The 27,329-nt window shown below is 35.2% G+C and overlaps 1 protein-coding gene and 1 non-coding gene across 3 annotated transcripts in view; one reads left to right on the top strand and one right to left on the bottom strand.

The window, feature by feature from the left end:
• Positions 1–27,329, top strand: part of IL1RAPL1 (interleukin 1 receptor accessory protein like 1) — a 1,447,392-nt gene that overhangs the window by 298,660 nt on the left and 1,121,403 nt on the right. The gene's annotated exons all lie outside the window — the stretch shown is intronic.
• On the bottom strand, positions 24,282–24,386 carry LOC145537316 (small nucleolar RNA U13). The gene has a single exon (XR_014076338.1). It is a non-coding gene; the product is annotated as a small nucleolar RNA U13 (small nucleolar RNA).

Raw genomic sequence — 27,329 nt, 5'->3', positions numbered from 1 at the left:
TTCTCTGCCTCTGTCTCTTCATCTGTCAAATGGGGCTAATAATATTTCATATTTTATCTGGTTGTTTTGAGGGTTAAATAGAGAATATGAGGAAAGTTCTTATAATAGTTTTTGGCACATTCTAAACATTCAGTTTGTATAAATTATTTTAGGATAAAATATATAATCCTAATTATTGATTCTTTCTCTTTGCTTATGTTTCAAAATGAGCAACCTCCCTTATTTAGCCTAGTAGTCCCTTCAATGTTACTGATCTGGTTATTTTTGACTGAGAAAGTCATAGTGACGGTCAAATCTAGGTATACCTAAAGGAACAACATTTTCAATGTATACATTATCCATATTTTGTAGGATGTTACAGCATAATATATAAAGTATGCAAGGTATAGTTCATTGTTCCTTATTGTAAGTTTTCATTTATTTACTAAATCTATTTGTAGGATATCCTCTCAATTACACTGCTGAAAAATAGCATTTCTTCAAAGCATAGCATTGACTAGACTAGGAACTAACCCACTTCATTTTAAAAGGAAACATTAATATTTTCCTTATGAAAACAAGAAAGCAACTTATGATATTAATATAACTGAATAAGCTAAGAATGTCAAAAGAGCTCTCAATATGTTTTACCCCAGTGGAAAACATGAAATAGATCAGTCTGACTTTCACAAGAGGTTCTCTGGAAGAGAACAGTATACTAATAATAGCAAGGTCAGGTAGCGTGTTTCATTGTTCTACGCTTCTTATTTCTCTCTTTCCCAGTGGTTACAAGCTGGCATGTTTGATCCATGGTTCAGTTTCAACATGACTAAAGCACACAAGAAAAGGGTAAAAATACGGGCGGGCCAGAAACACAGGCCATTTCTTGTTACAAAGGCATTAAGTTTTTCTAGGACACGTGACTGGGATTTTTGAGGTGAAATTGCAGGCATTTAAAAACAGAAAACTCACACTATAAGGAGTGACTGGAAGAACACTTCTGTCTACAAGGAGAAATGTGCCTTGTAGTGAACTTCAGTGGGCTCTAAAATGCAATCGCTGGGAGCTACGCAAGGAAGAGAAAAGAATAGAAACAGAATGGAGAACATCCAGATTTATAGCATCCCTGAAGGCAGCTGAGGGGATGACCCCATTACTTTCATTGAGCAATTTGTTCCATCTCTCCTCACATATCCCCTCACTAGGACTTCTAAAATAGAAAGATGCACAACATCCTTCAGCCTTTTCCACTGCCTCAAAAAGATTCCCAACTTTGATTATTAAGGTTTTATAACTTCTTCATGTTTTACTATTTTTAGTGTTTGATTAACCTTCTATTTTTTTCCCTGGGTTTATTTTTCTCCTTGACCTAGATCATACAATCATATACTGAGGGAATTTTTCTAAATGAAATTTGTTAGAAATGACTTGGCAAAGACTGGCAAAGCTCACATTATCCTGCAGCAATAGAATTAATGAAGAGTTTTTTTTTAAATAGACAAAACTAAGACTGATTAATTTTTTGATGATTTTGAAACCTAAAGGCCAAGAAGAAAATTTGAAGAAATAATTTTAGAAAGATAATTTATATCTAAATGTTACAAGCATTAGAAAACACTGTCAGAGTAATAAGTAGCTTTTGTTTTTATTAATTCAAGGGACATGATTTTATGATTCACACGATTGATTTTATGCTGAATAATGTCTTTATGCAAACTATTTGTGAAGATGTACTGGAGAGTAATTGTATAATGCTACATCTAGTAGCATTTGGTCTTTGTTTCTCAAGTCTTGTGCCATATCAATATTTTTCCCTTGTGAAAACTAAAGTCTTCTCTCGAAATCCAAATTTATAAGCAGACGCATAAGGTCATGAGAGACCTAGAACATATCATGACACAATCGATTGTGCAGTCTGATTCAGTTCGACAGAGGAAAAATTTCTAGTTATATGAAAGTATCTGTTTTGTTGGTAGATCTGTGCCACACATTCATAGAAGTCTGACTTCATGCCATGAGCTGTGTTAAGTGCTAGGGATACAAAGATATAAAAGACAGACACTAGCTACTGGACAAGTCAGACTCCAGTGAGACTAGCTGCTTTGCAGGAAAAATGTATTATTTACTCTATAGATTATTATCACCGAGAAAAAAATGCTTTCTTTATAGCATGTGACTTTTTATATGTTTAAGTGGCTTGGCTAACTTTTAAACTATCAGTGTAAAAGGACCAAAAGTTAGTTGTTGATAGCAAATTTTAGAATCCTCACTGCAACTCTGTTCCGGGTGAGAGTGAAGTTGTGTCCGACTCTTTGCGACCCTGTGGACTTTAGCTTGCCAGTCTCCTCCGTCCATGGTGTTTTCCAGGCAAGAATAATGGAGTGGGTTGCCATTTCCTTCTCCAGGGGATCTTCCCGATCCAGGGGTTGAACCCTGGTCTTCCGCATTGCAGGCAGACTCTTGACCATCAGAACCCCCAGGGAATCCCACATTATAAAAACCAATCAACCAGATATTTATGAAAGTAGCACATGGAAAGTTAAGCCAAGCCTTGTCTTATCATATTAAACAGGGATCTGGGAAACTTTTTCAGTCAAGGGCCAGATAGTAAATATTTTTGGCTTTGACTCTACAGGGCACATGATTTCTGTTGCAACTACTCAGCTCTGTCATTGTAGCATGAAAGCAGCCATAGATGATATGTAAATGAATGAGTGTGTCTGTGTTCCAGTAAAACTTTATTTAAAGAAACATAACTGGCCTGATATGGCCTACAGGTCTTTATTTATTGACCCCTGGATTAAGTGATGAAAGTAATATATTCCTGCTAGCAAAGTTATGTGGATTATGTGATTTGAAATATGTAGAATCCTTAGAACCATGTCTGGCCTATAGTAAATGCTATAAATGTCTTTCTGATGATGATGATGAGAAAATAGAAATATAAGAGAAAGACATTTAAATCATTTCTAGGAGTTACACCACATATATATTACTTTAAAACTTGGATTATTGACCAGTACTATACCTGGATTTCAACATATCCACCATTAAGATATATGGTAAGGTGTTTCATAAATGAAAACTTTCAGATGATTCAGTGTTTCAGGTATCTATTGCATATATTAGGGCTGTCTGTAGTGATAGGTATCAATAGATTCAATAATAGTTTATACTTTTCAATTTATATTTCATTTGCCATACATGTATTTTTTTAAAACTTCTAATCATTTCCCTTAACTTGGTTCATTCAACTGACATACGTTGGTTTTCTATTTATACATCTACTTTAATTTTTTTGTTGTTTTTGTAGGGGTATTATATTGATATAATAGAGATATATCTGAACAAGAAAGAGAAAAGAATTCTAGTATTCTTGACTATTCTTATCACCCACAGTGATACACCTAATAACAGCTCTACATCATATACACGGTTCTTGATTTTACCAGATTGTTGAGATCTCGGAAACATAAAATGTCCCATTTTGGGATGCCATTGTAGTCTACTGGAAGAAGAAAATGAGAAATTTGGCCTCAGTAGCCTGAAACCACAGTGATTTAGTTAAGCATAGCCAAATTTCAGGAATACACAGGTCTCGATGACATTTAGGATTCTTTAATCCATCTTTTTTACTTGTAGGTAAGATTAAATAGAAAATGTGATGCTTGACATTGTGAATTTGAAAAGGTAGTCTTTGAGTGCCTGTGCCATAGCCAGACTAAATGCTGGCCCTGTAGGTCCTGCTCTCACGAAGCCCACATTTTCATAAAGTAAGCCAGGTAAATTTTAAAAATTTGCTATGATTTTCAAAATAGCAGTGCTATCACTAAAACTAGAGAGAGAAATGGAAATCGTTGTGGAACGTGGAGGGAAGAACTATTGTAGATGCATAAAATGATCTTGAAAAGCTGTTTAGAAAGAGTTCTAAATGAAGTCAGAGAACACGTAGTGAGAAGATTTGGTGGTAGAGTGTTTGACAATAGGAACCACAGTGTAAAAGGCTCTGAGGTGGGAATGGAGCTGATGCATATGAAGAACAGAAGGGGGCCAGTGGTGAGCATGGCGGAGAGTGATCTGGTTAGTGATCATGTAAGAACTTACAGGCTATTTTTAGATTTGCATGGAACTCTGAGGCAGACATGAGATGGTTGTGGGTGGAGCAGTGCTGTGAATTATGTTAATTGTTTTCCAAGATTATTCTTGTAGCTCAGTAGTACTGGGTATGCCAGTAAGAAAGGTATGATAAGTGTCTCATTAAGAAATGATGGTCAATAGACTAGAGTGGCGTTAGTGACATTGGAGAGAAGAGGTGATTCAACATCCATGTAGAGGTTGAGGGAGAGCTAATAGGAGTTGCTGTTCAGTTGAATGTAGGGAGCTGAAAAAAGTGCTGATTGAAAGTTATTTCCTAGATTTTGGTCTCCTAATCTGATAAATTGTGACACCATTTACTAAAATGAGGAAGTTTATAGGGGAGGGAGCTTTCAAGAATCAAGAGTTCAGTTTTAGTGTTATTAGCTTTGTGAAGCCTTTTCTATACCAAATGGAGCTGTTGAGTAGGCAGTTAAACATGGAACCCAGAATTTATGGGAGAGGTCTGATTTCTAAATGTAAATTTGAGAGTACTCAGAGTATAAAAGTTACTGAAAATCATGAGTCTGTGTGATATCATCAAGATAGTGTAGACGGAGAAGTCAGAATACTGAGTCCTGAGGTATTTTAATTTTCGATTTTGAACAGATGAACTTGCACGGAGGACCAAGAAGTTAACAGCGAGTTAGAGAAAAACTAAGAGTGTGTCTTGGTCCCAAAGGCAAATAGAATGTGCTTCAATATGGAAGGAATGATCCATTGATAAATACTAAGAAGGGCTTGAGTAAGATGAGAACTGAAAAACTGATCATTAGCTTTGGCAAGCTGCGGGAGATTGTTGGCCTTGAGAAGAAGAGTTTCAGTAGAGAAATTGAAAATTACATTTGACGAAAAAGATCAGAGATGAGGAAGTAGTAGGCAGTACTGCTGATTTTTGAACAATGCACAGGTTAATCTGCCTATAACTGAAGAATCCATCTGCTGTATCACATCCCTCAGCATCCATGCATTCAACCATCTGCAGACCATGTAGTACTGTTATCTTGACTTTTGAAAGATGTCTATGTATAAATGGACCCACATAGTTCAGACTCATGTTGTTCAAGGGTCAAGTGTATAAACAAATCCTTCAAGGAGTTTCCTGTAAAATGAAGCATGTAAAAAGGACTAGTAGCTTAGTAAAGAAATTGAACCTACAAAGTTTGTTATTAAAGTGGGAAGTATCATAACATCAGTTTCAGTTCAGTCGCTCAGTCGTGTCCGACTCTTTGTGACCCCATGCATCGCAGCACGCCAGGCCTCCCTGTCCATCACTAACTCCCGAAGTTTACCCAAACTCATGTCCATTGAGTGGGTGATGCCATCCAACCATCTCATCCTCTGTCGTCCTCTTCTCCTCCTGCCCCCAATCCTTCCCAGCATCAGGTCTTTTCCAATGAGTCAACTCATCGCATGAGGTGGCCAAAGTATTGGAGTTTCAGCTTCAACATCAGTCCTTTCAAGGAACACCCAGGACTAATCTCCTTTAGGATGGACTGGTTGGATCTCATTGCAGTCCAAGGGACTCTCAAGAGTCTTCTCCAACACCACATTTCAAAAGCATCAATTCTTCGGTGCTCAGCTTTCTTCACCGTCCAACTCTCACATCCATACATGACCACTGGAAAAACCATAGCCTTGACTAGATGGACCTTTGTTGGCATAATAATGTCTCTGCTTTTTAATATGCTGTCTAGGTTGGTCATAACTTTCCTTCCAAGGAGTAAGTGTCTTTTAATTTCATGGCTGCAATCACCATCTGCAGTGATTTTGGAGCCCCCGCAAATAGTCTGAGACTGTTTCCCCATCTATTTCCCATGAAATGATGGGACTGGATGCCATGATCTTAGTTTTCTGAATGTTGAGCTTTAAGCCAACTTTTTCACTCTCTTTTCTCACTTGTATATACTAACAAAAATGTTCCAGTAAAGAGGGTGATATCGTGATACAGGAGAGAAAGGGGGATTTTGAAATAGGAGATTCTTTGAGGAGATGAGAAGGAATGCAATCTGTGGAGCCATTGAATGGTTTAGCCTCATACAGTGATAATAATAGCCATCATTTAATATGTACTAGAAGCCCTTCTGGGGCTTCCCAGGTGGCGCTAGTGGTAAAGAACCTGCCTGCAAATGCAGGAGGCATAAGAGCCATGGGTTCCATCCCTGGGCCAGGAAGATCCAACCCATGGCATGGCAACCCATTGCAGTATTCTTGCTTGGAGAATCCCATGGACAGAGAAACGTGGTGGGCTACAGTCCATAGCATCACAGAGGTGGACATGACTGAAGCGACTTAGCATGCACGTGCGCAGAAGCTCTTCTAAGTCATTTACATAGGAACTTATTTCATCCTCAAAAATCACCCTATAAGCGAGGTTCTTTTATGATCTCTGGTTTATATGGACAGGATCCAAAACACAGAGGATTAAGCTCGTAAGTGGTGTAGCTGTTTTCCAAAGCTGCTGTATCTGACTCCAGAATCTATACTGTTAACCACTCTAGAGAGTACTTACGTTAGAGCTAGGAAAAAGTCAGGGTATACAGGTAAAGTTAAGGACATTTTTTACATTGTGTCATAGCAACATAGTACGGTTTCTATTGATTCTGTTTTTCACTGAAATTGGAAACAAGATTATCATCTGAGAATGAAGAGGAGGCAGAATTTATTAATTTTTACATGCTAAATTTAATATTTAAAACCTTTAAATAAATGCAGATTGATACTAAAATGTCCCATATCTTTTCTTTTTTAAACTCTAACAGTCTTAATTACTTTAAACCTTTTAACTTAGCTTTCTTTTTCTTGTGGGTTTTCTGTAAATTCAAAATTTTATATTCCTCTTTAGTTGAGGTTCATAGTTATCCACACTGCCATCACGTGATCAAATTTATGCAGAGTTGATTGGACAGTTTCGTTCCCAATATCTCCTCCTTAGCTTTGCTTCTAATTTTTAATTTTAATTCTAAATGTCAACTTAAGGTTAATCATTTATAATAATGCATAAAGTTGATGCATTATTAATTAGTTATGTCTTTATCATATATTCTGGTCAAGGCTATAGATGAACATTGCATATATTGCTATATTTGAATAATTATATGAACTGCATATGCAATAGGGGACTAAAATAAAGGAGTAATTAAAGTGGGATGCGTTAATCAATGAAAATTTCTTGGACATGTACAAAATGAAAATAAATTGTAGGTTGTATCTATTTTATGTTTTGATTGAAGTGAAATTCATGTAACATTAAATTAACCATCATAAAGTGAACAATTCAGCGATACCTAATGCAGCTTTACTTTTAAACAGCTTTATTGAGGTTTAATTTACATACAATACAATTCAAACTTTATGTAGTAGTTTTTAGTATATTGACAAATTTGTACAACCATCACCACAACTACTGTTAGAACATTTTCATTAACCCAGAAAGAAACTTCATACCCCATTAACAATCATTGCTTATTCCCCTATCCACACCAGCCCTAGGCAAACACTAATCTACTTTTTGTCTTTATGGGTTTGCCTATTGTGGGCATTTCATATAAATGAAATCAAACAGTGTTTGGCCTTTTATATATCTTCTTCCACTTAGCATAATGTGTTCGAGGCTTACCCATGTTGTAGCATGTATCACTACTGCATTCAGTTTTATTGGTGAATAATTTTCCATGTTATGTATGTACCACATTTCATTTATCTGTTCACTGTTTGGTATTCATTTGGGTTATTGCTGCTTTTTGATCATTGTGAATAGTGGTGCTGTGAAGATTTGTGTACAAGTTTTTGTTTGAATACCTGTTCTGAGTTCTCTTGGAGTATAACTAGATGCGGAATTGGTGGGTCCTATGGTAATTCTCTATTTAACATTTTTGAGGTTCTGCCAAACAAATCCATTACCGTTTTTCTTTTTATAATTAAGGTATTTGTCTTTTCATTACAGTTTTAATTTTACTTACATATTTGACTACTAAGTTATTACATGATATTGTGAATCTCCTGATTTATATTTTTGTTTCATCACTTAAGTACCAAGTTCCTTGAACTTTTGAGGGAAATGATACCACTGATGGAGAAATATGAAGAGACTTTGTGATTCTTAGAGATGGACACTTTCCAGATTAGAGGTACTGTTATCCCACACTGAGAGAAAAGGAAAACCAGATATCTAACATTCTGTTGCCTTCATTTGCTCACTGTATCTCTTCTGTGATGCTGTCCCTGAATACTTTGGCTGAACACAAATGCTTGCCAATGGGTGACAGCTGAGAATTCAACTGTGGTAGGTTTTTCCTGAGCACATATGTTAATGTTAACCCTTCTGCTAATTAAATGGATTTGTGGTACAGTCTGTGTTATTTGATTCCATGGGGAGTCTGGGGAATACATTATAATTTGCTAAGTACAGTTGAAATAAACAAAGTGGGTACTGTTCAGATTTTATGGGAATTATTCTCAACTGTGTCCACTGTGGAATGATGGTTTTTAAACTTTTTTTGTTATAGATAAGTAGTTGGACATGACCTATTCACGTCATGCAAGTTGCTAAACTAAGGAGAGAAAGTGAAAATTTTAATTTATGGCTTAGTTTATATCTTTTAGATATGTACATGTTATTCTTTGGCATTAGCTGGAGTTTATAATTTACAACACAGTTTGTAATCTTTACAAGTCAGAAAGGAAAGAATTCTAGCACTAAGCTGGCAGGAGAAAAGCAACTTGATTCTGCTTGGGATGAATGGAAGGAACATAATAATATAAAGAAGGTAAACAACAAGTTTCTGAGTGGGAGAGAAATAAATTATTTTAAAAAATATTTTTGGATGTGCTATAATTAGATAACAGACTAGCTAATCTAACCCCAGTTGACAAAGTACTTTTGTTTATTGTGTTTCTCTTAGCCTTTTAAAGGTTTTTTATATTACAGTAGGAGCAGGTTAAGTCTTTACTGCCTTGTCTTCTGTTGTTTTCCTTTGTTCATTTTTTGACAATGATAAGTTTAGTAAACTACACTTTTGGCTCATAAGTGCTTGTTCAAGTGGCAAGAATGATGTTCTTGCAAACAAGTATATTTCCCAACCCCTAGGCCGTAACTGTTGGGTCACAACTTCTTGAGGTGGGCCCTGGAATGGAAATTTTATCAGGTCACCCCACGTGAGTCTCACATATCCTGAAGTTTGAGAACCACTACATCACATTGTACTTTCTCCTTATAGTGATTACAATTTAGGAAAATAGACTTTTTTATTCAGTTATAAAGTTTGAGAAAAAAGGTGACCACATCCATATTTGCTGGAGAGAGAGTCCAGGTGTAAGGCTATAGTCTGCCCAATTATTATCAGCATCTTCCTTCATTCTCAGAATGATCTTAGTTTGGATTATAAATGATCATTCTGGCATGTCTGTGTATTGGCTTGCAGTGAAGATTATATGATATAACTTATGTAATCAATTCAGCACCATTGGCAAGTGGTACATATTTAATAAATATTCTAATAAATAATGCTATTTTAAGGAAGTAAATAAAATATGTGTTTTTTTACGTGTTTTACTAACATAATCCAGATTGTCTACTTCTTTAATTACTTTAAAAAATAGATTTTCATTGAAAAGGAGTCACTGATTATTGATTATTTGCAAGTTTTTTCCTCCATGGTAATAGATTCTTAAATTAAGTCATTTTGTCTACGTTGTTTTCACTAGCTTGGTCATGCCATTTAGCATTGTCTTGTGCTAAACGGGATTTTGGAATAGAGATTTTGTGGGAATAAAAAACATTCAAGAGGAGGATAATAAAAGTCTGTAAAGTGGAACTCTAGCATGACACAAAATATTATTATCTGTAAACCCCATTATCTACAAAAGAGAAATAGGACATTTTTCTTCTCTTATTAGCTTCTTGATGGAAAACCTCATTATGCTGCCTTCTATTTGCTTTCTGTTTTTGAGAAAATGTGTTCCAGCAAGAAGAAAGAGGTATTCAGGGGTTGTTCTCACAGATAGATGAAAATCCTATACTCTCAACTCAGACAAAACTGTGTTTGAATCCATGTGCAAAAGCTGAATCTAGATACAAACATTACAGCATTCTCAAAGATCAATTCAAAATAGGTCATGGACTTAAATATTAAGCTTAAAACTCTAAAACACCTAAACAAAATAATAATCTCATAGAAATACCTGTATTCTCATATTCTCTGCAGCATTATTCACAGTAGCCAAGATAAGGAAACAACCTAAATGGCCCAAAACAGATGAATGGATGAAGAAAATGTGGTGTTTGTATGTATACATATATATGTGTGTACACACACACACACACACACACACACACACACACACACACACACACACACAATGGAATATTACTAAGCCTTAAAAAAGGAGGCGGTTCTGCCATTTGCAACAACATGGATGAACCTGAAGGACACTAGGCTAAGTAAAATAAGATGGATACAGAGGGGACAAAGCATGATCTCACTTACATTTGGAATCTAAAAGAAAAGTCAAACTCATAATAATGATGAGTTGATGGTGGTTTCCACAGGCTGAGGGATAGAGGAGAAGAGAAAATACATTAAGGGTACAAACTTTCAGTTATAACTTGAATAAGTTCAGAAGATCTAATACACAACATGATGACTATAATTAGTAATAATATATTTCACACTTGAAATTTGCTGAGAGAGTAGATCTTAAGTGTTTTTACCATATACACAAAAACATTAACTAGATAAAATGCTGGATACATTAGTTTGATTGTGGTAGTTCACAGTGTGTGTGTGTGTATCATGTTGCATGTGTTAATAGATATAAATTTTATTTCTCAAAAATAAAAAATTAAAAATTTAAGAAACTAAAACAAAGAAGCTCCATAAAAGTCCTAGAAGATAACAAAGGAGAAAAGCTAGGTGACCTTGGTTATGTTGATGAGTTTTTAGATACAACTCTAAAGACATGATTCATGAAAGAAAGAATTGGTAAACTGGATTTTATTAAGCTTTTAATAAATGCTCTGTGAAAGGAAGAAAATGTCATGAAAATGAAAAGACTAGCCACAGACTGCAAGAAAATACTTGAAAAAACACATCTGATAAAAGACTATTATCCAAAATACATAAAAAACCACTTAAAACTCAACAGTAAGGAAACAACTCAGTTAAAAAACGAGACAAAATAACCACCTCTTCAGTGGCAAATGAGCATATGAAAAGTTTCTCCATGTCATATGTCATGGTTTAATGCAAATTAAATCAATGATGAAATACCACTTTACACCTAGTAGAATAGCCAAAATCAGGAATGCTGACAACACAAAATGTTAGTGAGAATGTTGAGCAATGGGAACTCTTATTCATTCCTGGTGGGAATGCAAAATTGTACAGCTACTATGGAAGGCAGCTTGGTGGTTTCATATAGAATTAAATATACTCTTACCCTACAATCCAGCAGTCACACTCCCTGGTATTTACCCAAAGGAATTGAAAACTTAGATCCACACATAATTCTGTACTTGGATGTTTATAGCAACTGTATTTATAATTTCCAAAAGATGGAAGTGACCAAAATGTCCTTTAGTAGTTGAATGGGTTAATAAATTGATATGTCCAGAAAATGGAATATTATTCAATACCAAAATAAAATGACTTATCAAGTCATGAAAAGACAATGAGGAATCTTGAATGCTTATTACTGTGTGAATGAAGCCAATCTGAAAAGGATATATACTGTATGTATCCAACAATATGACATTCTGCCAAAGGCAAATTAATGTAGATGAAAAAAAGATCAGTGGTTACCAGGGATTGGAATGGAGGGAAGGGATGATGAGGCAGAGCTCAGAGGATTTTTAGAGAAGTCAAATTACTGTCTACTATTATTTTACTATCATGATGAATGTATGTCATTAAACATTTGTCCAAACTCATAGAATGTACAACACCGAGAGTGAATTCTAATGTAAAATCTGAATTTTTGGGTGGTTATATGGTGGTAATGTACGTTCATCAGTGGTAAAAATTTACTTCTCTGGTGGGCGATATTGATATTGTGGGAAGCTATGCATGTGTGTGAGCAGAGGTTATACAGGAAATATGTACTACCTTCTTAATTTTTCTGTGAACCTAAAACTGCTCTAAAATATATTTTAATTAAAAAATAGTATGGCATTAAGTCTGAAGTATCCTCTATAATATTTATTCACATCCTCCTGCTATTTAAAATATAAAAGGAAATTAGAAGCATAGGTTTTTATAGGTACTACTTTTGTAAATTATAACCTTCAGGACTATTGTAATGTTTCAAATATATATATTTCAGATACGTGCAAATGATGATAAGTTAGAGAAACTTTCAAGTATGAGCATGGATTGCCTGTTAAACAATCATACACATACAGATTATCTTCAAATATTTTGTACCAAAATTGAGTATGTACAAGCCACATGTTTACTGTGTAAGCCACACTTTCAATAATGTTTGCATGTACTGCAATAGTTTTCAATGAACCAGCATCCCTATAATGAACATGGTGTTATTGTAAAGAAGCTGGCAGTACAAGTGGTACTTTGTGTTTTCTCATTTCATACTTTCATTTAGATTGAAGATGTTCTTGCCTTCGTTTCCAAGTTGGCATGAATTAGCAATAAATAGGAACCTGCTGGCTTGTGTTAAATTTGCTTTTCGCATACCTCTAGGGGAAAGAATAGAGAGAACTCAGAACAGTAATCGGTTTTTTTTTTTTTTTTTGACAATGAATGGAGTTCTTTATTAAAGAATAGAGAGGGATTGAAGATCCCCATGACACGCACAGTTCTTTCCAGCAGGGTGAGATGTGGCTCTTCCCAGTCCCAAACCTGTAAACCAAAAAGGGAAGACAGCAGGGCTTCCTGTTGGGGAAACAGTAATCGGTTTTGACTGAGGTTACCTAGGTTAAGGTCTTTCCTATATCAAACATCAAGCCAAATTTCTTAGAATATAATCAAAAGCATGTTGATTTCATAACTTATTGAAGGGTGTGTTCATTGATGAAGGAGTTATAGGGAAAAGAGATGGTGATATTTCCATAGATTAATGATTGTGGGTTTTCAGCAGTTAAAAATTTCATTCAACCTAGAAACCGATTTTTAAGAAGCACTAATCGTGCAGTTCTTAGGAATAGGGTTGATTAAAAATATGAATAATGTATAAAAGGTAATATCTGGGTGGAAAAAAACACACTGGTTTTAACTCATGATTAAGCATAAGTGTTTAATTTCAGATCCTTCCTTTAGCATTGACTTTTAGATTTTGGAGAGAGAATGCCTCTAGAGAGTTAAAGAATAGCTTTCCTGGCCCTCCAAGAAGAGTAAGGCAACTGCTTAATAGGAGATACATGGGCTGCTGATAACTTGGCACCATGTAATGGGTTTTCATCAACCTGACTTGCCGTATCAGTCAGCATAGTCTAGGTTACACTGCAGTAACAAACAGTACCCAAATAGAATGGGCTAAACAATGAAAGAAGTGTTTGTTGGTGGCTCTGGCCACATGTCCATTTTAGGATGGTGATAGGGTATGGGGGCTGTGCTGTATGTTTTCCTCTCTCACACTCAGGCCTGACAAAGACACTGACAAGTGGAATACAGTTGGTCACTGTGGCAGGAGGAAGGGGAATGTTGGAAAAATCTTTCAATTAAACACTGTCCGGAAGTGACTTGTAACAGTCTGTCCACAATTCTTTGGCCAGAATTCTTCTCATAATTCTGCCAGTGATGAGGTGGCAAAGAAGTATAATTCTCTCTTGAGGCCAGAAGGGGAAAGGAACCAGCCATAGAAGAGTTTTAGACATCTTTAACACATCGGAGGATGAACTTAATTGCCAAAGCAAAGGTCCAGGCATCACACTTTGGCAAACATAACATGATTAGCCCTAGAGCCACCCATTCTGAGCTCACATTGACCTGATTCCCTCCACTTACCCCAAGCTGGCAGCTGTGGCTTTACAAACATGGATAATGCTTCTCTGGTCAGAACTGAATTGAGTATTGGCAGCCACGGAACCTGCAAGCTGCAGCCCTTTTGTGTATCCACGCCTAATTTAATTCTTATTGAGTGAAATGTGCACTCATTTTATTCTTGTTAGGAAAAATGACAACACAAAAGCTAGCTCAACTATTAAATCAAGATTTTCTACAAGATTTTTTTTTATCATTTATTTTACCTGTCCTTCCACAAGCCTGAAACTGATTTTATTTTTCATTTGTGATTCATTTTTGATACTTTTGAGTGTGAAAGAAGCAGACCAACTATGCACCTTATTCATGTTCCTGAGAGCTTCATGTTTAAGGCAAGAAACATATAAGTGTCTGTAAATAATATAGTAACCTAGTTCTATTGATTGCCAGAGGCAAAGAATGCTTTGTAGTCTTATGTGTTGCTTCATGTTGACTGTGCAACAGAATTCCCAAGCAAGATTTGAAAATATATAAATTCCTGCCACCCCCCCGTTTTCAGGATTTCTAATTAAAGAGGTTTAGAGTAAGGCCTAAGCATTCGTATTTTTAATATCGCCAGGTGATTCTGATGGGTAACTGGAGTGAGAGCTGTTGTCTTGGGTTGTTACGTAAGAAAACCTTACTTATTTTGAACTTTTTTTTCTAAAATAATTAATCATCCAAATATAATGTTAAAACATCTTCCAGCCTTAACAATAAGGTCATCCATTTAGTAAAACAGAATCTATATTTGCATTGTTTCTGGTTTACTTATGTGAGTAACGAATGAAATTATTACATAATTCATAGAGTGTTTTGGAATCCTGACAGTGTCTGTCTGTTTTATATTCTGGTTTATAAATCAATCGAGTAGGGGTTATGTTCTTCTTCAGTGTGTTCCCCAGTGCACATAGATCCCATTATCATAGTTATTCAAATATGTGATTTACCAAAGTAGTCAAAAAATGTAACTAACACTTGATTTGCCTGTTCTAAGCTCTTTCTTTAAAACACTGCAATAAAACTTGAAATGTGGTTTTTAAATTAATTTTGAGTTTGGAAACTGGGGTTAAAATGATTCCTATAAAGAGAACAATGGAAAGTCCAATGATGAGGTCATTAATTATAGGAATCCAGGTAGCAGTGAAATTTTTTTCTTCAAGGACATTTGCCTCATCCTCTTTAAGACTACCAGTTGCAGGTATGTCATTTTGGAAGTGAGTGAGACAGCACCATGTTGATATCCATAGTTCAGTGTAATAGGTAAAATATACATGCTATGAATAAATCTTATGCTTACCCATCTCTCTTTTGCTTTAACATAGTCTTCATTTTATGTAGAGAAGCATTTAATGCAAGTAAAGAGTAAGCCACATAATGCTGATATTGTCAAGTACAAATGTTTCTGGATGTAGGTAAAGAGAGACTTTATTTTAAAAAATACTGCAAGAGAGACTACTGTAGGCGGGAAAACAATCCAACCAGGATGTCTCTAAGTATTCCTTTGCTCAGGCAGAAATGGACTTTTCTTTTATAGAGGAGCAAACAAGTCTAGGGAGAAAATGGCAATGGGAAGGAGGGATGGATGAAAGGGTGGCATCATAAAGTGATCATACAGTTGATTAGGGAATGTTTTTCCCTAAGGTTGGTAAATGCTCCGGAGGGACCCTTAAGGAGAGGTTGTATGCTGGCTCAGGCTGAGGGTATGTCCAAGTTCAGAGGCCTGGGAGAAGGAGACAAGTTTTAGTTAAGCTGGCTAAGTCAAGGTATTTTATCCAGATGAGCACAACAGTTCAAGGGATCATTTATGAGACAAAGAATGAGAACTCAGAGGGTCTGTGTCTGGCTTTGTCTTAGGTAAGCAAGGTGGGACACCTCTGAGTCTTGTCTAAATCATATAGGGAAGGCAGTAAACTTCCACAACGAAAAGAGGAAGGGGGATTTTTTAAAAGTATTACTGTTTTCTGAGATTGAAGGGCTCATAAAAGTTCAACATTGTCAACATAAAGCAGTAGAATCTAGCTGATTCTCATACAATAACAGGTATCATTTAACGATGGCCTTGTACTTACCTGAGTGTTTCACATCTGTTCAACCCTTTGTGGTATGAATTCTTATCCTTTTTTTTCAAGTGTGAAAATGGAGGCTTAGAGAGGCCCCATAAGTCATAGAGATTTAGTGTTTGATCTGGAATGCAAACTTGCATGTCCTTATATACAAGTCAAACTAGTAGGCTGTGCAGTACCTATTCAAGAAGAAAGGTACTCAGTCTTGAATAATACTGTTGGCTTTATCATTGAGGCAAAGGAAAATGCTCTATACAGCCTTAAACATATGTATTTTGTGTTCTGAAATACAGAGATTGAGGGAGAGGGACACGTAAATGAACAGGACCCTAAGGCTGAAATCTTTACCAAAGCATGCCTCTGGAGGAATTCACTTCCCAAGTAAACTCTGATTCTCTTGATTTTAAACATTATGGCAAGCTCTGTTCTTCTCCTTTGGACCATGCTGTGAAATCACGCTGAGAAAATTCTCTCTGCAGTCTGCTAACAGACATTTATAGTGGGATTTAAAATTATCCAATTCATATATGAATGAGCATATTGTATCCGGAACCTACAGATTTTTTTGTCATTGTATGTCTTTGAGCTGTTTGCATTAGAAATGAAGTGAAAATTAAAATTTGACTAGGACTTTAAGCTTGACTGTTTTTAAGGAGGGTGATATGTGATATCCAGTTAGCATCTAACCACAGAGTTTAGAATTGTGAGAGAGCTTTAAGGTCATGGAATCTAACCTCCTACACAGTGCAGAAATTCCTTTTGAAGAGATTCTTAGTAACCAGTCATCCAAGCATTTTTTGAATATCTTTAGTGTTAGGAATTTCACTCTCGGGGCAAACATGCCATTTTTGATTAGCCTTAATTGTTGAAAATTTTCTCTGAGTTGAAAAATGGCCACCTAGCAAAGAAGGCTACTTTATTTGCACCAGTGCTTTGAAAGTCTGAAGGCAAGTAGATGCAAGATATCAAATGATTGTTAAATTGAATACTATCCCCATGCTGCTGCTGCTGCTAAGTTGCGTCAGTCGTGTCCGACTCTGTGCGACACCATAGACGGCAGCCCACCAGGCTCCTCTGTCCCTGGGATTCTCCAGGCAAGAACACTGGAGTGGGTTGCCATTTCCTTCTCCAGTGCATGAAAGAGAAAACTGAAAGTGAAGTCACTCAGTCTCGTCCAGCTCTTCGCGACCCTATGGACTGCAGCCTACCAGGCTCCTCCGTCCATGGGACTAGCTCCATGAGCCAGAATCAGTTTTAGTCTCACTCACCATTCAGTGACTCTTAAATGCTACTTCCTACACAAACCATAATTTCTGTGTCATAGGGTTTTCCTACTTTGTTTTGTTTACAGATACATTTTACATTAAGAAATGCGTGTTTCACTGAAAGAATATACATTGTCACAAGTAGTGCATGCTTCCGGACTTTCATTGCCTTTGAGCTATTAGTCTGAGTAAATTCTGTCTTGTTCTAGGGAATTTCCCTTGACTTTCCTCTCAGTTGGAGTTAAACCAGTTTTGCCTCCATTTGCAATTCAATTCATTTACTCCATAGACATTTCTGGTTTTTTATTTTTCTTTTGAACCTATTATAACATCTGTCTGGTTTCCTCATTTGATGAGTACAAATAAAAATTTTTAATATTTGCTCATTTTCATTTTTATATCTATTATCTTTTATAAATTTTGGAGGTCTTCCAGCAAGATGCTCCATGGTTTCCCCTACCAGAGCCAGGTAAACTTCTTAACCAGAGAAGGGCACCTTGTGGGCAGTTTAAATCCGGGCTGTTCATTTTCCTGGCTCTTGAAAGTGAATCCTTAGTGGCAATAGAAATTTGTTGACTCTTGTTTTTCTCATCTTTATTTTCTGCTCTACCAACTTTGTATTTTGGTTTGTTTTGGGCCAATAATTTTTTTTTCCTATTGCTGGCAGGAGAGGTTGAGAATTTTGTTTTATGATCTGATCATTTAGTGAAGTTGTTCTCCATCACTGGCCAATAGTGGTTGGTAATTTGAGTTCAGTCTTAGCATTTGATGAGCTCTGGAAATGTATTAATGGCTCATAGAGATCTTGCTTCTCTTGAGTACAAATGACAGAGAATCTGGTCTGTTAGGATTTTCTATTTGTTGTATTTGTCTAGTTTGAGCTCACATAAGTTATGTATTTCATGTCAACCAGAAAGTGTATTTCTAGACTGGTAAGTTTTATATATCTATTTATGCTTGACCCATGGCTGAAATTTTAGAGGTGAAGTTGCAGGATTTCTCTGTATATCTGTATGTTTATATGTCTGTAATTCTATAACAGTCCAAAAAATTGTTACATATAATAAAAATGAATGCAGTAGGGTTGAAGGGAATAAATTAAATATACAAAAATCAGTTCCAATTCTATACACTATCAATGAACTAACAGAAAGAGAATTAAGAAAATAATCCATTCATAATTGCAATGAAAAGAATAAAATATCCAGGAATAAAGTTAACCAACTCTGAAAACTGTAAGATATTGTTGAAAGAAATTAAGAAGACACAAAGAAATGGAAAAAAAATATTCCATGCTCATGGGCTAGAAGGATTCATATTGTTAAACATTTCCATATTCCTTAAATCTACAGATTCAATGCAATCCCTATCAAAATCCCAATAACCTTTTTCACAGAAATAGGAAAAAAATTCTAAAATTTGTATAGAACCACCAAAGACCCAGAATAGCCAAAGCAATTCTGAGAAATAAAGAACAAATTTGGAAGAACCACACTCCTTGATTTCAAATTATGCCACACAGCCGTAGTAATCAAAAGAGCATGGTATGAGTACAAAAACAGTCACATGAATCAATGCAAAAGAAATGAGAGTCTAGAAAGCAAACACATAAATATAGATGATTAATTTATGACAAAGGAACACAGAATATACAATGGAAAAATGATAGTCGCTTCAATAAATGATGTTGGGAAGACTGTACAACCACATGCAAAAGAATGACACTAGACCATCATCTTATACCATAAATCAACTCAGAATGGATGAAAGACTTGAATCTAAGACTTGAAACCGTAAATTTCTTAGAATATAACATAGGCAGTACACTTGTTAACACTGGTTTCAGCATGTATATGGAATACTACTCAGCCATAAAAAGATGAAATCTTGCTATTTGTGACAATGTGAATGGGCTGTGAAGGCATTATTTGTAGTGAAATAAGTGAAATAGAGAAAGACAAATACTGTGTGATTTCATTCATATATGGAATAAAAAAATAAATGGACAAACTAAACCAAATAAAATTAAACGTAGATACAGAAAACAGAGTAGTAGTTACCAGAGGGAAAGAGGGGTGGGGGTAGAGTGGAATGGATAAAGATTGTTAAGTAACAGTATGTTGATTGATGGAGACTAAGCTTTTGGTGGTGAACATGCTATAGTGTATACAGAAGCCAAAATAGATTGTACACATGAAATTTAATGTTATAGACCAATATTGCCTCAATAAAAAGTATATGATTAAAAATCATGTAAGTTAAAAAAATAAACACTGTGGCTTGTTAAAGCACTAGAGGCACTGTAGCACTGCAAAAAGACACCAGAAGGAGGAAGAGGTTACAGGCTCTCAAGTAAAAATAGGGCATTATAAACTGGGGCATTATACACACTATCCTAGAGAAGTTAGAGTCTCAGAAAAGGTTTGAGAGGTCCTCAAAATCTCTATTAGGCTAATTGGTAGAGGTCTTCCCCTGTATGAAGCTAGTTCATAAAGACTTGGAGAGGCGGCTATTTTTTTCAAATGTGGAAATATCAACAAATCATCACAAGGCATTCAAAGAAACAGGGAATCATAATCCAATCAAAGGAACAAATTTAATCTCCAGGAATGAACTGTAAAGAAACGGAGATCAATGAACTACCTGAGAAAGTCTTCAAAATGACCATCTTAAATTGCCTGACGTGCTGAGAGAAAAAAACAGGCAACACTAAATGAAATCAAGAAAATGATGCAGAAAGCAGATGAGAATATCAAGAGATAGAAAGTATTAAGAAACAAACAAAGTAGAAATTCTGTAGTTGAAGTATACAGTAATTAAATTGAAAAACTCACTAGAAACATTCAAAAACAATTTGACAAAGCAGGAGAAAAAAAGAAAACAGTGAACTAAAATACAGGTCATTTAAAAGCTATCAAGTCAGAGGAGAAAAAAGAATGAAGAAAAGTGAAGAGAATCTAATATAGTTATAATACCATCAAGAGGGAAAAAGGAAAGTGTTAGTTGCTCAGTCGTGTCCCATGCTTTGCTACCCCATGGACTGTAGCCTGCCAGGCTCCTCTGTCCATGGATTTCTCCAGGCAAGAATACTGGAGTGGGTTGCCATTCCCTTCTCCAGGGGATCTTCCCGACTCGGGGATAGAACCCGGTCCCCTGCATTGCAGGCCGATTCTTTACCATCTGAGCTGTGAGTCAAGAGGACCAGTCCATAAATTATGGCAGAAGGCGAAGAAAGAGGCAAAAGAGCGGAGGGCTGATTTAAAGAAATAATGGATAAAAACTTCCCAAATTTGAGGAAAGAGATGGACATATTCAGGAAGCTCAACAAACTCCAACTGTGATAAATTCAAAGAGATCCACAGTAAGACATAGTATAATTGTTCAAAATCATGGACAGAGTCTTGAAAGCAGCCAATGAAAAGTGACTCACCACATGCAAGGGAACTCTTAGAATTATCAACTGATTTCTCAGCTGAAACCTCGGAAGCTGGAAAGGAATGGGGTGATATATTCACAGAGCTAAAAGGAAAAAACTGCTAAACAAGGACACTATATTTGGTAAAACTGTGGTTCAGAAATGAAGGTGAAATTAAGACATTACCAGATAAATAAAATCTTCAGAGAGTTGAGTTCCTCACCACTAGACATGCCCTATAAGAAATGCTATAGGGTATTCTTTAAGTTGTTTAAAAAAAAAAAAAATGCTAGATGGCAACACCAAACTATATGAAAATGTAAAACTATGTAGTAAAGGTAAACACTGATATATAGACAGAGATAGAATACTGTAGTATTGTAATGCTGGTACATAAATTAATTTTAATTCTTATATAGAATTTAGAATAGACATTAAAATAACTAAATCTGTGTTAATGGATACACACGATGAAGAAATGTATTTTGTGACATCAGTAACATAAAGTAGGGGGCAGAAATGTAAGAAGGTAGATTTTTTCCTCCTTTGTTGAGATATAATTGATATATAACATTATGTAAGTTTAAGGGTACATTTTGTTGATTTGATACATGTATATATTGCAAAATGATTACCACCATAAGTATTAGCTAACACCTCCATCTCTTCACTTAATTAACATGTCTTTTTTTGTGGTGAGGATGGTTAATATCCGGCAGTTAATATCCAGTTAATATTTGATTGAAGTTACCGAATTAACACAGTTTCAAACAGCGTGTTACAACTTTACTATGTTTCATGTAGTGTAGTCCCCATGGTAACCACAAGGAAAATATCTGTAGAAAATAGTAATGTAAACTGGTTATTACATGTGCCAGGTCTCTTCATTGAATGAGTAGGAGTAAAATCTTGAACACATACTCGTTTTTGAATGTATCTGGATGAGTCATGGTTATGTTTTACTGAAAATTATCTCTTTACACAACCCTATATAAGGCTCTCTTTCTTTTTGAATAAATGTATAGTACTGCATAAACAGATATTTATGATGAAAATATTGACTTTGTTTTTTGCCAAAATTGAATATTGATAATATAGGGCGATATAACACTGTTCGGTAGAAGTTTTTGTCTCTGCTGACCAGTAAGGTAATCACTAACTAGGTTTAGCTGTTAAGCACTTAACTTGTGGTTTTTGCCATTGAGAAGCTAGAGTGATTTAAATTTATTTATTTGTTGGTTGCATTGAGCAGCATGTGGGATCTTAGTTCCCTGACCAAGAATCAAACCTGCGACCCCTACACTGGAAGCACAGAACTTTAACCACTGGGCCACTAGAGAAATCCCTAAATCTAACTGTAAATAGCCATAAGTGGACACAAATTGGAAGCGCTGATCTAAGGAATAAGGCTTGAAGATACAGCTCATGTCAGAAGAAACAAAACTGCCTTCAAAGAGTTTTTACTACGTTTCTCTAGTAGAAACTTCCAATCTTACATTCTTTTCACTATAAATACTTGAATTTAATAAATCAAAAAGAGGAATTTTTGAAGCCATCCTTTAAAAAAGACTTTTACATATATTTTAGTACATAAAATTTATTGTAAAACTTTAATCGAAAACTTTTGATCATTTAAAGTATATGCTATAATCATATTTCATTATTTATACTTTGTATGTAAGATTAAATTTGGTAGCATTCCTTGGAAATCAAATGGATATCAAATGATAATTCTTAAAACTCTTATGTATCACAGAGCTTTCTAATATATAAAATAAAGATATATTGTACTTCTTTGCTAGTAATCTGAATGACTTAGGAAATGCAATACTGGGGAAGTTAGATTTTAAATTTGAGGGGTAAGCTGAAAATATGAAAAATAGGTAATCGGAAAACAAATCATACTTCAGAAGTAGGAGTATTGGTCATCTCAGAAGTTAATCACAGAGAAGAATATATAAGATCAACCAAGAAAGTTGTATAAAATTATTTTCAATTATTTAAATCATTCTGCAGCTAGATAGATAGCTAATAAGTTAATGAACTTCAGATCCTTTACATTAGAATAGTGTTGAATTACAGCTTCTGGATAAGTGAAAGTGTTAGTCGCTCAGTTGTGTCTGACCCTTTTCAACCCCATGGACTGTAGCCTGCCAGGCTCCTCTATTCATCGGATTCTCCAGGCAAGAATACTGGAGTGGGTTGGCATTCCCTTCTCCAGGGGATCTTCCTGACCCAGGGATCGATCCTGGGTCTCCCACATGGCAGGCAGATTCTTTACCATCTGAGCCATCAGGGAAGCCTCAGCTTCTGGAAAATAGTACCTAAATAACATGCTCTTGAAGCAAAGCTAAGTTTATTGCTTATTGAGGTAATGGAGGGCGTTAACCTTGATAGTCTTATTCTCAAGGGAGAAGGGCACAAACTATTCTGTTGTTGTTTCATAAACTGCACAAGGGACAGCAGTAAAGAATCTCAGAATATCTGTATTAAAAAGTTATTTTTGAGATTATTGTGACCAATCTTGTCCTCTTATAAACATGCTTTAAAATTCTAGTACTGCTTGCTAAACAGACATGCATTTTTGATCTAGCTTTTTATGATTGATTATAAAGCATACATTATTTTATCATTCAAACTTCAGGTAACTGGTAGATAAATGATACAAAATGCCATTTTTGGTCAATTACTTGGTTAAGTATAGGTATTTTATTCTTGTTGCATGTTAATAAACCTTTTCAGAATTCTTAAGTGGAGTTTTCCTGATGTGATTTATTTGTCCATTGGTATATAGATTCAATTAAAATTAATTTCCAAAGAGATAATATCATGACTCATGAATGTAAGAAGATAATGAGTCAAAGATTTTTATTTAGCTCATTAATTATTGAGGAAACTAGTAAGATGTTAAAGCTAGTTTAAAAAGAGAATCAATGAAACAAAGTAAAACCCATATAAAGTCTTTAGGAATTCTGAAATGAAGTTAAAAATAGATGCAGAATTGCTCGTTATCCACAGGGCAATTATCAATCACATTTCTAAGAAGCACTCTTTATTTACATTTCTAAGGACAAGAATCGTATTTACCTTTTAATCATTTTTCTACAGTTGAGTTGTTAGATAACTCAAAGATAATGAAAGGCAGATACAACTCAGAAGAGTGCTCTTGACAGCATACCCGGTACAACTTTTGCCCATATCATGGGCTTTCACAATGTTCCTTATTATCCTAATGTAGATTAAAAAAGGGTTTCTACCTTGCCCTTGTCCTCATCATTCCATATTAAATGTCTCCTGCTTAACTCATTTGTATTACTTGTTTGACCCTTATAGCCATTTTAACATAAAAATATGGTATTCCTAGTTGAGTTGAGGATAAAAGAAAATCAATTTCCTAATTATATAAGATTAACAATTTACATATTTGTCTTTTTTTTTTTTCTCACATCAGATGGGTAATGTGCCGGTGTCGTAACAAGGTTTGCAGGGAGGCACATGTCACGCAACAGCGTGAACACCCAATCATCACGCTCATGAACTACAAAAGGATCAACATATTTGTCTTTTAATTTTAATATTATATGTGTAATAAAATAAGAAACATGAACAACTTATTCATTATGATCTGCTAATATGTTGAAATTACTCAATTCGTAACTTTCAGTACACATGTTGTCTTTACATCACCCCTGAGGACAGATGTTCCTGGCATAAAGTATTCCATGTAACATTTTTTTCCCATATCATGTAAGAAGGATAAATAATGGTCTAGTGGATTCTCTTCAACAGTGTGAAATTAACATAGGAACCACGTGTCTTTCAGGGAGGTATATGTGGATATATCTATAGATACAGATATAATAGGTAAATATCACTTTAGAAAATCTGACTTCTCTATAGAATCATATTTTCAAAGAATTGCTATTCAACATTTTGAATTAAATAGGAACAAAAGTAAGTGACAAATAGGCTCCATAGAAGATTTAATTTGCCATATTTTAACTTCTTCATTTCTTGATTTGTTGTTGCTGTCGTTGTTTCTAACCTGTAGTTTCTGGCTGAAGCATGTGGAGTGATACTCAGTACTAAGTTACAATGTAAAAGGAAAGGAAAATATGGAAAGTTATAGAGGGTGAATTAAGTGATACACCAGTTGTATACTGATCCAACCTTTCTAAAATATTTTATACACTAGAATGTTTTCTGAATTTTACTATATTCTTCATTTTTCATGTTGCTTGTTTTCCTTTATTTCTGATTTTTCAAAACTTTAGTGTTTTATAATGCAAAGCAATGCTTGAGATTTTTAAATTTAGAAAGCCTTTTTAATGGAAGGTGTATGCATTTTTAAAAATCTTACTTACTTTGTGTAATTAATAGAGGATTGGCTTGCATAGCATCACCAAAGTTGCAAATCATGTAGAAAACCTCTGAAGTATGAATGGGATACAGTAAAGGATCATTGGAGCAATGTTTTGATAAGAACATCTTTTGGAAAATGTAAACTATATGGGGTTAGAACAAATTCTAGTGATCGTTCATAGTTCTGTCAAGTTTTAGAAAAGGTTTTAAATTTGTGTGATTTTACTTAGTTTACAACTGTTTATATAGCTCATTAATGAAAGAGTTCTTTCTACCCAAGAGGCATCACATAGTTTGATTTATAATGATTAATGTGTTTAATTTGAAGGATACTACTTCAAAACACTTATTAGATTTTAAGTAATATATTATGCAATATTTAGAGCATACTCAAGCACACATGTTGTTATCTCACTGCATAGGTAATAAAGCACAGGTTTCCTCACTGTCCAAAGTATAAGTTTCTATGAAAACTTTCATAAGCCAAAAGGTCATAAAGCTACGAAGCAATTACTGTAGGACACATCCTGCTAACAGATGCACAAAATAAATCAAGATAAAGCATAGATGCTTACAGTCACAGTTCACAGCCATGGAGGTTTGATGGTGAAATATTCGGTGTAGTTCCTGGAGGTGGACGTTGACTGTGCTCTTGCTCGTTAGGTGCATGCGCTCCCTTTATAAGAGTTTGCCCCAAAACAGGTGCTAAATGCTCTTTTTGGTTGTTGCCTTTTTGCATAAAAGTGAAAATCCTCTTCAGTTGTCTTTTGTTTAGTGAGAACAGAGGCTAATAAACGACAAAGTGACAGAAAGTGAAGTTTTGAAAAGATGGGATACCTGTAATGTAAAAGCAAGTAAATTCCTTCCTCTCTGTCCCTTTCCTGATCATCTTTCCTCTAGAGGTAGCTACATTGGAGTTCATCATGCCATGCATTTTAAATTGTTTTTTAAAAACATAAATATGAATCCCTAAACCCTGTGTAGTATTGTTTTGGACTTTGTGTAAATGAGATGATGAAGTACATATTCTACAACATAATTTTGTTTGACCCTTTGTACTTCTGAAATTTGTTCAAGTTGGTATGTGTAGCTCTAGTTTATTTGTTATCAGTGATATGTGACATTCCATTGTTTAGTCTATATTTATTATCAAGTGATCGCCTACCTAGAAAACTAAGAGAATGTGGTGAGAAACACGTTTGTACAATATTCTGATTAACGTGATTGCTTTGGGGACTGTTAACATAAGTCTATTGTCAAGTTGAGATTCTAATTCTGCTAATAAGTTTTACTAGCAGCTATAAAGATAAAAGGAAATATTTATATTTAGTATGAGGATAAATCAACTTTCCTATTGCCTTTACATCAGTAATTTAGAAATAAGTAAATAATTTGCTGATTCAATAGTAAAATGTTGTTACCCTCAGTTCTACTTAATTTGGAGGTATTATATTAAGTGGGAAAACTAAGAGTATCAGTATCGATGAGTAATTTGATGCAGAGAATGTTCAAAATAGGTTGGGGATTGCCAGTGAGATTCTGGTCTCAGTTGTGACAGAGTGACTTGGTTGGATGTGGCTAAGGACTCTAACGAGTTGTGTCATTTTAATTGACCACAAACTGGCAAAAAATGTAACAATAAGTTAATCATAATGATATCTCACAAAAGCCAATCAGGACCATAGCCCAGAAAAAGTTTCTGGCTATTTGGCCCTTACTCTACCTTATCCTTAACAGGTAGAGAGATGGAATGTGTGGGAAGAGTACCTGTTCGTCAGCCCCGCTGATTGGTATGCCATGCATGGTCTTGTTAGAGTACATCAGCCAATAAGCATGTAAAACAAGTGTTAAACGTTAAATTGCCAATGTGAATGTAACACGGTGAGAACCACTGTGTGAGCCATATTTCCATCATGACGGGGAGAAACAGTGTGTGGATTGTGGAGACAGGAGCTTTAGAGAGATCATAGATCCAAGATTAATGTATGTTATCCGTTATGCGAAAATTCTTTTTAAACAGTGTAGGTCATTTCTTATTAGGCCATTTTCTCAGTTTTGTTTGAAACACTTACTGATGTTTCTCTGCTCATATAACATTAGATATTTTTTGTCCAATTGCAGTCTAACTAGA

Source organism: Giraffa tippelskirchi, chromosome X, assembly GCF_054371585.1.
Source record: "Giraffa tippelskirchi isolate mGirTip1 chromosome X, T2T-mGirTip1v1.2.pri, whole genome shotgun sequence".
Classification (NCBI taxonomy): domain Eukaryota; kingdom Metazoa; phylum Chordata; class Mammalia; order Artiodactyla; family Giraffidae; genus Giraffa; species Giraffa tippelskirchi.
Note: the sequence above shows the minus strand (reverse complement) of the source record. Positions and strands in the feature narration are given on the sequence as shown.